We start from the raw sequence: 14,178 nt of genomic DNA, 5'->3' as shown, positions 1-14,178 counted from the left end.
AACCTCATATTACGAAATGTGTGTTTAGCAAATTATAATTAAAATGAATGAAAGTCTGCATTACTGCATTAGCTGTTCATTATAGACCTTTCAAAGATCCAAAGCCTATTTCGCTCTTTAAAGTTGCATTATTAGGTCCATTTTTGTACAAAAGAATTACAATCGTTTTATGATAAAAATCGTACGTGAATTTTTTTAAAAAACCTCAAAAACTTTTCCTCAGAAAGCTACTCTGTGTGGGTATTGCTAGACGACGTTCCTTTAAACACACTTTAAAAAACCTTTTGTTACAATTGCAATTTATAGGGTGATTCCGATCGTCAATTTTCATATTGGTTACTTAAAAGAAATCACGTCACGTCGAATGAGAATTGTGACGTTCCAAGGTGCAACTATAATCGAATGTGAATGGTCTCACAAAGTTTGTCATCAAGCTACAGGGTTGTCAAACATCGATGCTGGGTGTCCTAAATAAAATTGTTAAGTTGAGAATTTGTGGGTGTTGAAGTTTGTATAATGAAAGAATGAAGTTGGTCAAGGAACAGGAGTCATTTATAAAAGTAATTAAAATAACTACTCAAATGAACCGAAATTTTATCGGTCAATATAATAGGGTAAGAATAACATGTTACTCACCAATATACGGGAGTAGTGTTCACTAAAATTCGCACAGCAACGAATACTGTTAGGTGAACGGTAATGCATGTACAAAATTCAATAATGACCCTCGTCTTTGGATCAGATCGGTCGCAACATACTTACGTGCATCCCTCAGCCGAATAGAAAGCGATGTGGCATTTTTCAGGTCTACCGACTCCTTGACACTCGAGCGGCTTCGTGCAAGGGAATAAATCAGCTACAGGCTCTAGTTGAGTTTTAGTCGATATTTATGTATGGAGGCAGTATAAAAAGAAACGGGTATCAGACTAGGGAGGTAGAAGTGAAGAAACGAGCTTCTGTTTGGTCTGATTTTATTGCTTCTTCCCGAGTTTACAGTAACATTTCGCAGAGCAGAGGTACTAGGTCATGATTTCAATGAGCGCAGTACACATATGAGGCTTACTAGATACTGAAATTAATAGAAAAATAGCCCTCTTAGTCTATCACTTTGACTCGAAACATAAAAAGGGAGCGAGTTTCTTATTGCTCAATTTTTAACACCCAGGTTCCGTTATACATCACAATGTAAGTGACAATCGGTCATAGGTACAAGTAAGCCATGATGGTCCAGAGGTACGTACACGTAAGAAAAAAATGTTCAAATATGTGCGAAATCTTATGGGACTTAACTGCTAAGGTCATCTGTCCCTAACCTTACACTCTTCTTGACCTAAATTATCCTTAGGACAAACACACACACCCATGCTCGAGGGAGGACTCGAACCTCCGCCGGGACCAGCCGCACAGTCCATGACTGTAGCGCCCAAGACCGCTCGGCTAATCCCGCGCGACGTACACGTAAGAATGCCAGTTCCTGTTAGTATACAAGCTGAACTGAATAGGTTCGTTCACTCACATAATTTTCTGCTCTGGGCTGACAGACGCCCGATGCTCGTCTGCTGTCAGGAACTCTCGAACCGCTGAACTCTGCCCTGCTGGTCAACTGGCGGCCTCCTTGCGGTGTGTTGGTGCTGTTTACTTATAGATGATACATGACCGCCTTGTACTTTCACTCACAATTCGCCATCAGCCAACTTGAAATCAGCGGTTTGGAAATGCTCGCGATCTCATATTGGTCTGGCGAAAGCGTCAAGCACTGTAAGTCCTCATTTAGGTTTCCAGGCTCTACTTGTTCAAATTCTTACCAAGATGACTCATCATTTTTTTCTTAGCAGTTCCTTCACGATTCGTTCGTTACAGGTCCCTGTAGTAGAACTAGACTATGATTAGCGTCGAATAGCTCCAGAAATGTACTTAACGCAGTGACAAAGTGCCGTTAACTACAAAGTGTTCTTGGTAGGGCAAAAGCTCACTTCATGAAATACCACGGGCATCGTTAATAACTGCATCTTGGAACATTGTTATTCTCATCGACTATGATGTGACTATTTGTGAGGAATGAATGTGAAAATTGAGGATCAACAGCACCATATAATATTGTATTAGTGAGAAAAGATTTTTTAAAGTTTATTTAACACAACGGCGTGTAGCAATACCTATAAAGGCTTATTTATAAAAAATCATTTACGATTTTTTATTAGAGAGAGGTTGTAATTCTTTTATACAGAAATGTACACGAGGATGCAGCTTGAAGTGCGAGACGGTTGTGCGTCTTTGAAAGCACTACAGTGAACAAGTAATGCCGTAATATGGACATTCATTCATTTTCATTATTATTTGCTAATTACATTTGTGTAATGTTATGGCATGAAAATTCCAGTTTCACCAATCAAGTAACTTTTATGTTGTTAATTTCTCCCACTAGTGCCTGAGTAACTACTTCCCACTCGCACTGTTCACAATCACACGGAAGCGGTCCCATATTGGAGCCTAGTTTCTTTAATTACCAACCGCTGACTCCTTTGTACAAAATTTTCAAAGCTGTCTGTGACCTCCACTAGTCTTTTCAGAAGGTCCAAGTCGCAGCTTTCATGACCGTGAGACAGAAAAACTTTCCATCATCCTACCAGACTTCTGCGAACTTGGTGCTCAACGCACAATGCCTTTCGTCTGCATGAAACGCATTTCCGGAAGGAACATGTAAAACGTCCATTATTGCGGCGAGGTAAGTCATCAGCGACTGTTTTTGTTGCTTGTATATTGGCTCCACGTGCTCTCCTCTGCTTCTCATATTTCGCAGACAGAGATTGCTGCATTCACCAAGGCAGCAGCTGAATGGCCATGCGGTTTCGGAGTGCCTGCCTTGGGTGATAAGGAGCGTATCTCCCCTTAAGGATTTAAGTTGCCCCAAGAGCACGGCAGTGTGTTCTGGTGTAACGCCGCTTCCTTTGGACGCAAAGATGAAAATATAAAAAACAGAACCCAAAACCCAATACAAGCCCCAAACCCAAGATCCAGATTTAATAAAAAAAAGAGGTCCCACTGTGATAGTACCACTGTAATAGTAACTAGTATACTGAAGAGAAACAACGTAAAAAGAAATAGAAAAGAAACCGAGTATAAAGTAACTTAATACTTTCGCAAAGGAAAGTAAAATAGAATCCCGTTTGTATCAAATTAAAGTAAAAGTAGATCGCAAAATAGTGTACTTACAGATCACGGAGTAGAACAAGTGACCTCAAAGAATACCCATTGTGAGTACTCTTTGAGGTCACCGCAGAATACAGAAGATAAAGTCGTACATTGTTAATATGCTTCTAGAGCTTGCTTGATCGTGTCGTAATTTAACGTGTGCTCTTGTACGTAGGCGATACGAGATTGGTTTTACATTTTCGAGATTTGCGATATGCTAAAAATCATTAACCTTGAAATAGGTAGATCAGCAACTTTGAGTGTATCATTACGTAAAGTCAAGATAGTAAAAGAAACGAAATTTGTCTTGGATTCTTTATTATCAATGGAAGGCCGAACTTTGACCCAAAGTGATGCACTGTTAGTTCAAATGGTTCAAATGGCTCTGAGCACTATGGGACTTAACTGCTGAGGTCATCAGTCCCCTAGAACTTAGAACTACTTAAACCTAACTAACCGTAGGACAACACACACATCCACGCCCGAGGCAGGATTCGAACCTGCGACCGTAGCGGTCGCACGGTTCCAGAATGTAGCGCCTAGAACCGCTTGGCCACTCCAGCCGGCTCACTGTTACTAATTTAACCGAAAAGGAAGTGAATATTAGTATCGAATTGTGGGAAAATACTAAGATTTCGTTGAAGCAAATGGTTAACTCTGGATCTTATTGCACACTCTTTGACTGAAATTTACGTAACTAATTCCACCCAGCTTATGGAAAGGCTACTCCTTTAAGACAATGTCAGGATGTGCTTAGCCTATAATAAACCAGCGTGTTTGATATATATTTCAAACCAAATAATATTATTTGCTTACGAAACACTTTATTAGTGCAACGATACAGATTAATAACAGAGCGCTATATATATTCTTTGCCGCGCTATAGAAGTTATCGTACTTATTCAGACTATTTAGCTTACGTGTACTGAAAACTTCAGTGGAGAAACTATTGCTGTATATAGACTGTAACCACGAGTAGTGCAATAATAGCAATTTGTATGCACCTACGTGCAGCTGTGCTCGTACAACTCGGGGACGATATGATTATTTGAGCTGGCCGGTACAATTAATACGCACTCGGCGTGAATATATTGCATCAGGACAGACTTCTTTTTGTAACGTTCCTCATCAGACGTTATACAGACAATCTATCGCTAGCTCGTCGGAGCACGAACTTCATCAACGAACATTTTCAATAGAAGGAGCAGTTACAAGGAAATGGTGCCCAACGTAGGGCCCGATTCCATCGAAAAACTAGGATACCACGTGTGACTTAAGTAAGCGCCACCTTGCGCCACACACACACACACACACACACACACACACACACACACACACACACACGACCACGGACCACGCAGAGCTTCGAGTCAATGACGGTGGACGCAGTGCTGACAGAGATATGACGACGCGCCGACTTCGAGTACGCGGAAGCCGCCGACTGCTGAGAGCGACACATTCTGACGCCGTGAAGAATAGGGGGGGGGGGGGGGGGGGCGCTGTAGTTGCCAAAGCTGACTGTGCATCCGCCGCCTCAACTCAACAAAACACTAGTAAGTAATAAACTGAACAACTCAGGTTAGTGAGTTCTAGTTAAATTTTCTTCATCGTGGTCCAGCACCGAAACCCTTTTACATTATTTGTGTATATGTGTAACACTGTGTGTACAACCAGGAAGACAAGTTCGTACTGAGTGTGCAGAGAGATTTATTAAATTGCTAATTGGTATAACGTTTAAAAATATCAAAGAGGACAAGAAGGGTAAATTAAAACACGAAAGAGACGAATCTGAAATCAGAGAAGAATCGGTAGAGGAAATGTGTCAAACAGTAGAGAACATTCTCTCTCTTGACAGAGATAATGAGCCAAGAGAAAGAATGGATGACGCAAAATTGTACGCGACTTTCGAAGATGAGACAGAAAAAATTCCGGATGTCGTGGAGGCTCAAGTGACAGTAATTAATGATCAAATAGAAATTTCTGGGTTGGCGAATGTTTTTTCCATGCAGCATTTTGAGATGAGTGTGTTGTTCAATTTTATGTCCCGTTTGGAAGATCGTGATACACGTCAAGCAGAAAGAGATGAGGCATTTAGACTTGAATTGGTGAAACGTGATACTGGTCACTGATCGTCGTTTCCTGTTACCAGTAGCTGTTCAAGGAATCGGCTTATAAGTGAAAATACGGGGTGTCCCGATTCCCATTTGTCACATGGAAAGAGGTTAATAAAGATGGTTGACCTAATGCCGTAATCCTCGTCATCAGCATCAGAAGTAAGGATTTCATGGGCCTGCACAGGACTGATGTGTCAGATGTGATCTGAACATAAAAAATTAAAACTGTCATAGTTGAAATGGCTTGAAACTTTTCAGACCAGCGGATCATGCAAAAATCACTTCAGGACTATCTACGCTTAGACTAATGCGGATCCTGTGCCGCAACAGCAAAGACAAAACACGAGTTTAACTCTATCGGTAACAAGTTAGTTTGTTCGAGAGCGGTGTGTCATGCATCACACAACCACTGTTTCACATAATGAACTGAAATTAGAGCACTAAAGACAGGAATAAGAAGACAGTAGATGAAATATAGAAACTAACACGTAGCTTCATTATTTGAAAAAGCTAAATAAATGTCAAGTAAACAGTATAACGCAAGCAACAGGAAAATAAAGCAACATTTTATTTGATTTGTTCTTCAGAACGTTTAAAAGTGAAAATTTAATGCTTTTACATCCGCGAAAGATACATAATTTGTAGTAACTTTTATTCCAGATGCATCTCATTTATGTGATTCCAACATTCGTTTAAACATCGTAGCTTTTTCGAACTGTCAGAGAGTAATCAATGTAGATGGTAGTGCATCAATGGCACCCCGTCTCCTGCTTAACAATTATGTTCGATTAATAGCACAAAAGGGAGGAGACCTTAAAGAGTCTCGTTTGCTAAGTCCAGATTGCAATTACGAGATGTGAGAGTGCTTTGAAAGAACCTCCTCCTTCTATTTTAACGATCCCCTTTAGCATAGCTCCGGCGTCCATCGAACGACTGCTGCGGTGTCACACTGGACGTGAATGCGTTTGCTTTTAGTATTTCAGCCAAAGCAATGCATTGTTACATCGAAACTTCAACAACATTTTGCAAGAGAGAGAAAAAATTAATAATATCTTTGTTTCCATATTACCAAAACTGTTTAATACAGGAAATTTGGTTCTTAAAGACATACACGTAGGAGGCATGATAGCAATTTCCCCACTTTTCTTGAACGCAATACTTCTAAGTTTTGATAACGATCACGACTGATGTAAAGATGATTCACTGCAGTAAATTCCCCTCTACGAGACAGTACGCTCACTGGTAAGCACTCCGCTTTGCTTCTTAGTCCGTGTATTTCCATGTAGTTTGCACACACCTGAGCAGCAAATGAGAAAGCGTTCAGCAACTGTTGTGATGAAGATCGTGTTTGTAAATAAATTACTGCTTCCCAGATATCTTCTTACAGAAAGCAATGTGCTGGTTGATCTCGCAATGCTCACAGTCAAGTATTTAAGATATAAAGTTAAATCGCTTGAGCTCCACCCGAAAATTGCAACCATTATTTCACCATAAGAGGCAGACTACTGCACAATGCTACCTAAATCTATTCCATCCTCCATTATCCCCTCAGCTTAACTATTGTTGAAATTAAATGTCATCAATTATTCTGGCGTATATATGAACCACAGTGCGTAGATCAATGTTCTGAATTAAGTCTCTGTAAGCCCGTCTTTATATGAGTTGGTAGCGGGACCTCGGCTGTTCAGCATTAAAAGTCAAATCAAATCACTTTCAGCCGTCTAAATTTAGAATTTTATGTTATTTGTCCTACCAGTTTCAGCGTTAGATTACACCATCTTCAGACACCTGCTTAAACAAAACCATGATAACAGCGTAAAATACATAACAAATAGGGTGGTGTAAATTTTTTTAAGAAATCAAATTATATACAGTGGTAATATGTAGTAAAATACACCAAAATGAAATTTTAAGGAATAAAATTTTAAGGAATAAAATGAGAGAACAGTTGCGCACACTGCATGAATGTAAACTAGGGAACAAATTATATTTTTGCTACATAATAGTAAAAGAGAACCTACGAATCGGAAGTCAAAATTCCATGTTATGCATACATTATCAAGGTTTAATGCTAATGTCAAAGCCCACGAAACATAGGGAGCAAAACAATCATAGTCGTACACTGTTGAGTGCAATACTGGAGGTCAACCCCACGGTAACTACCTGTATCACCATCTTCCATGCACTAATAATAATAACTAATGAAACCGGAATGTAAAGAATCTGTCAATGACAGATTCATAAAGTAACACAATTTAATCAACTAAACTGTGAAACTAATGTAAGACACCGTCGAATTTCCACTAAACTGGAAGTACTGAAATAACATATGGAAAACGTCGTAACCAGCATTATCATGAAAGTGAGAAGTCGGCTGTTAGGCACCCTTGTGGCTAGGTGATATACGAAGCTATAAACTGTGAAGTAAGTCTAAAGGAGATAGCAGTATCGTAACAGCTATTATGGATGCTATGATAATAGTAAAATAGTCACAGTTATTTTTGTGTCCACCATTTCTAATGAAGGCGTTTCGAAAATATCACCATCAGATTCAATTACGGGAACAGACACCATACAAGGCACTGCGTGAAACTAAGAGTGCCATATCGAATAGGAGTTTCTATTCAATACGGACTCAGTACATTGTATGGTGACTGTTCCCCTAACTGAATCTCATGTTGATATTTTAGGAACGCATTCATTAGAAATAGTGGACACAAAAATACCTGTGACTATTTTACTGTTATCATGGCGTCCATAATAGCTGTTACCATACTCCTGTCTACACTGAAGAGCCAGGGAAACTGTTACATTTACCTAATACTCTGCAGGGCAGCCGCGAGCACGCAGAAGTGCCGCGACACGACGTGGCATAGACTCAATTAATGTCTGAAATAGTGCTGGAGGGAACATGAATCCTGTAATTCTCTCCATAAATCACTAAGATTACGAGGGGATGGAGATCTCTTCTGAACAGCACTTTGCTAGGCATCCCAGATATGCTCAATTATATTCTTGTCTGGGGAGTTTGGTGACCATCGGAAGTGTTTAAATGCAGAAGAGTGTTCCTGGAGCCCCTCTGTAGCAATTCTGCACGGGTAGGGTGTCGCACTGTCCTGCTGGAATTGATCAAGCCCTTCGGAATGCACAATGGACGTGACTTTATGAAAATGATCACACAGGATGCTTACGTACGTGTCACCTGTCAGATCGTATCTAGACGTATCATGGATCCCATATCACTCCAACTTCTCACGCCCCCACACCATTAAAGAATCTCCACAACCAAGAACCATATTAAGCTGACATGCAGGGTCAATGGATTCATGAGGTTGTCTCCATACTTGTACGCGTCCATCCATTCGATACAATTTAAAACAAGACTCGTCCGACCAGTCATCAACAGTCCAATGTCGGTGTTGATGGGGCCAGGAAAGGCGTAAAGCTTCCTGTCGTGCAGCCATCAAGGGTACCCGAGCGGTTCTTCGGCTCCGAAAGTCCATGTCGATGATGTTTCGTTGAATGTTCACTCGCTGACACTTGTTGATGGACTAGAACTGAAATCTGCAGAAATTTGCGGAAGGGTTGCACTTTTGTCACGTTGAACGATTCTCTTCTGTCGTCATTGGTCCCGTCCTTGCAGGATCTTTTTCCGGTCGCAGAAATGTCGGAGATTTGATGTTTTACCGGTTTCCTGATAGTCACGGTGCACTCGTGAAATGGTCGTACGGGAAAATCCGCATTCCGTCGCTACCTCGAAGATGCTGTGTCCCATCGCTCAGGCGCCGACAATAGCACCGCGTTCAAACTCACTTAAATGTCGATAAAATGACATTGTAGTAGCAGTAACCGACCGATCTATCAACTGCGCCAGACACTTGTTTTCCTATATAGACGTTGCCGATCGCAGTGCCGTATTCTGGAAGTACAGAAGTGGCACGCTTCATAAACTTCACAGAAAAATGGTTTCTTGCATGGTTTCCTCACACCTCATTTGAGATTTTACAGTACATACACAGAATATCAGAAAGAATTCATTTCAATGTCTGTATAACATGTAACCCCTATGTCTACATCTACGTCTGCACCTACATCTACATGATTACTCTGCAATTCACATTTAAGTGCTTGGCAGAGGGTTCATCGAACCACAATCATACTATCTCTCTACCATTCCACTCCCGAACAGCGCGCGGGAAAAACGAACACCTAAACCTCTTTGTTCGGGCTCTGATTTCTCTTATTTCATTTTGATGATCATTCCTTCCTATGTACGTTGGGCTCAACAAAATATTTTCGCATTCGGAAGAGAAAGTTGGTGACTGAAATTTCGTAAATAGATCTCGACGCGACGAAAAACGTCTTTGCTTTAATGACTTCCATCCCAACTCGCGTATTATATCTGCCACAATCTCTCCCCTATTACGTGATAATACAAAACGAGCTGCCCTTTTTTGCACCCTTTCGATGTCCTCCGTCAATCCCACCTGGTAAGGATCCCACACCGCGCAGCAATATTCTAACAGAGGACGAACGAGTGTAGTGTAAGCTGTCTCTTTAGTGGACTTGTTATATCTTCTAAGTGTCCTGCCAATGAAACGCAACCTTTGGCTCGCCTTCCCCTACAATGTTATCTATGTGGTCTTTCCAACTGAAGTTGTTCGTAATTTTAACACCCAGGTACTTAGTTGAATTGACAGCCTTGAGAATTGTACTATTTATCGAGTAATCGAATTCCAACGGATTTCTTTTGTAACTCATGTGGATCATCTCACACTTTTTGTTATTTAGCGTCAACTGCCTCCTGCCACAACATACATCAATCTTTTCTAAATCGCTTTGAAACTGGTACTGGTCTTCGGATGACCTTACTAGAAGGTAAATTACAGCGAACAACCTAAGAGAACTGCTCAGATTGTCACCCAGGCCATTTATATAGATCAGAAACAGCAGAGGTCGCAGGACGCTTCCATGGGGAACACCTGATATCACTTCAGTTTTCTCGATGATTTGCCGTCTATTACTACGAACTGTGACCTTCCTGACAGGAAATCACGAATCCAGTCGCACAACTGAGACGATACCCCATAGGCCCGCAGCTTGATTAGAAGTCGCTTGTGAGGAAAGGTGTCAAAAGCTTTCCGGAAATCTAGAAATACGGAATCAACTTGAGATCCCCTGTCGATAGCGGCCATTACTTCGTGCGAATAAAGAGCTACCTTCGTTGCACAAGAACGATGTTTTCTGAAACCATGCTGATTACCTATCAATAGATCGTTCCCTTCGAGGTGATTCATAATGTTTGAATACAATATATGCTCCAAAACCCTACCGCAAACCGACGTCAAAGGTATAGATCTGTAGTTCGATGGATTACTCCTACTACCCTTCTTAAACACTGGTGCGACCTGCGCAATTTTCCAATCTGTAGGTACAGATCTATCGGTGAGCGAGCAGTTGTATATGATTGCTAAGTAGGGAGCTATTGTATCAGCGAAATCTGAAAGGAGCCTAATCGGTATATAATCTGGACCTGAAGACTTGCCCGTATCAAGCGATTTGAGCTGCTTCGCAACCCCTAAAGTATCTACTTCTACGAAACTCATGCTAACAGCTGTTCGTGTTTCAAATTCTGGAATATTCCATTCGTCTTCCCTGGAGAAGGAATTTCGGAAAACTACGTTCAATAACTCCTCTTTAGCCGCACAGTCGTCGGTAACAGTACCATCGGCACTGCGCAGCGAAGGTATTGACTGCGTCTTGCCGCTTGTGTAGGGTAAAACAAAGGAAAGTGTGACCTAGGACTAGAAAAACAACCATTTAAATGGGCCTACAATCCACTTGTCATGTAGTAAATACAGGATTACAATAAGGTGGGTATTAAGATGCTGTTAGCGGAGGGCTCACGCGGGTGCATGGCTTAGTTTAATTACCAGTCTACTTTCTGATCCTGTTTAGATGAAGTCCAGCAACACATACACGACCTGTCAACATATCCGTCCTTACATGTGACGCTGTTTTCTTGTGCTCTGCTCCCATAAGCGAAACCTGAACTTTGCAGGAAGACAACACTCTGCAAGTGGTCAGCAAGCCATTAGAAAAAAGAACTAATCAAATACAATCAAACATATTAGAAAGGGTCTTTGTCCTTCAGTTCTGCGGCATTATAACATTTGTGGAAAGCTGAATTAGTTCCAATTGACATGAGAATTTGGCCTTACTGAATTTGCTACTCACGCATACAATTCTGATCTGGATCTGCCGGCACTATTTCAGATCATTTGTCCAAGACGCTAGACGGTATAACTGTTCGGTCATTAATAGACGATCATCAGCGAAAGACCTTAGCAACACTGAGACAGACCACAACACCGCCCAACTTACCGACATTTGTTGAGTGATGACGTATGGCACGTCTTGAGATTTGCTCAGCGAACTTACCTCTGTGTGTCAGTAGATATTTCCACCGTTATAAATATACTGGGAGGCTCCAATTAATAGCACTTCTTACACGACTAAACGTATTCAGATTTGATCAACATTAACTGAACGAATAAAATTCTTATGATGTAACTATGGTGGACTGACATCTGATACAGGTCCTACCTTAGCGAAGCCCCGATGCATTCTTCACTTCACAATGAACCGTCACCGCTACTTATAACATTATGGACTTCTTTGACGTCAGACAAGTCACAGTCTTAATAAATATTGTAATAAAACTGTGATGTCCTACATCGGTTATTCCAACGGAAACACTTCCAGAACACTGTCTGAAATGATTCTAGCTTCGATCTTAATGCCGTGGAATGTGTGACTTTAAACCGTTTCATTGCCTTCCGATCAGGTAATAAACAATTTGACATGCTACATTCAGCTCGACTTAAAACCATCGTAGCTAGACAATGTATAAAAGTTATTGGATCAAAAAATTCGTTTTGATGCAATCCGTTTATCTTATTCGTGTAAAGTTTGAACCTATTCGTAGAAGTTGGAAATACGGAAGTGGCACGTTTCATAAACTTCCCAGAGAAGTGGTTTTCTGCATGATTTAGCCCTTAAAATATGAACAGTGCACATAACAATGATGCCATTAGCTGAGCATTAATTTCAGCCCAATTAAAACACATTGCAAAAGGAATTAAACGATTCGCACAATTTGTCTGGGCACTAGCTCTGGTTCGTTGTTCAAATCTTGCTTAATATACTGTAACGTAGAACGTTAGGACCGATTGTCGAATGACTATACGGATGGTCACTGTCCCAGGCTAAACCAAAAGCTTTTTACCTTATGTCTCTAACTCAAATAGAAACAAATCACCATGAATCCCCATACCTCCCAAGAACCGTGATTCTGCCAGCTGCTTTTTCAGTCATATTTTTGTCCTACGTCGTTTTCTCTTGTAGATACTCGACCAGTACACTATGTGAAATAATTCTCCCTTTTCTCATACTCTAATTCAATATAATTTTGAGATGGACATTTTTTTCTTTCCCCTGCCAGCCAGGCTAGGAAATCACACCCAAGCTTTTTGCATAAAATTGTCTGCACTTGTATATTGCATCCAACTTTTGGTTTCTGCGCTCCGTATTCTTACACTGGCCTCCCTAAAAGTTTCCTATGTTGCGCTCTAAGCCTCGCCATCATTACATGGCGTCCTTGGGTACTCTGTCGCCACACCTCGCTACAGTGGTTGCCTTCAGCTTCTGTGCATTACCATGAATCTATGCGAAGTACAGACAACCACAAAAACCACACCATGTGGTAACAAGGTAGATGTATATAAGATATATGTTAATAAAACCGACAAACTGCAGGGGCGGATTCCTGACTGGAAATGGAGGAAAAAAGTTCTATGAACATGTGTTCGGAAATGCGACATTACCACGATAGATGGCGCTGACGAACAAAAGTTCTTCTGAGCACAGCGGTTTTCCTTGTGTGTCGCAAGCCGTGTGATTGACGCAGCGTACTGTAAGCAGCAAAATAGTTCGTCGGTAAAAAGGACTGATGACAGAAATCCCACAACTGTGATGGTCTGGTACAACAACCACCTACAAAATACTTCCCGTGGACGGAAATCCGCTCTTGATGATCGTTGCTCTCGTTGCAGGTATGGGGACAGCAGTGGTTGTCATGGAGGATACCTTCGACCACAAATATAATAGACTGGCTCTGACGTCATTTTCGTGGCTCCAACATCTCTGGGCTAAAGTCACGTGAATGTTGGGAAAACATGATTGTTCCGTATTGCGCTTATGGCTGTACTCAGCGTTTTGTCGGGGGAAATGGCATTACATTTCACGTGTAAGTGTTTCTATGATAGTGCAGATGGTTTTTTTATATGTTTTTTTTTTCACTTGAAATAGAGTATCACGTAAATTAAAGTGTTGAGAGTGATGCCTGCAAAGTCAGACTCATATTACATTTTGGAAAGTATCTGTGACAATTCGGTTACAGAAGTAAGTATAACTGTTTCTCGTTCCTACTCATAGGTTCCCTAAGGATGAAAACCGATGGCAGCTTTGGATACAGGCTCTGAAACGGAAAAACGTTAAGCCACCTGCACATACGCGCCGTTTTGTATATACTAGTGAGATTACAATAAGGTAACAGCACCTATAGTCGACACATGAAGAGAATTTTTTTCTGCCTTCTAATATTATTAAATAAATGTAAATCCAAAATTATTTTCTGAAACTTCAAAGTCTCACCTTTCAACCAAAATATCATTTTTTTTTAAACTGATAGTTCAAACTTTTGTAAAAATAGTAGGAACTGAACCTTTGAAGTGCACCTAAAATTAATACTCTAAAATGGACCTGGTCTTAAAGTCGCCAATTTTGGCACCTATAGTAGACATAATTCCCA

This window comes from Schistocerca piceifrons, chromosome 3 (genome assembly GCF_021461385.2).
Source record: "Schistocerca piceifrons isolate TAMUIC-IGC-003096 chromosome 3, iqSchPice1.1, whole genome shotgun sequence".
NCBI lineage: Eukaryota > Metazoa > Arthropoda > Insecta > Orthoptera > Acrididae > Schistocerca > Schistocerca piceifrons.
The sequence above is the reverse complement of the archived record's forward strand: the minus strand, read 5'-3'. Positions refer to the sequence as shown.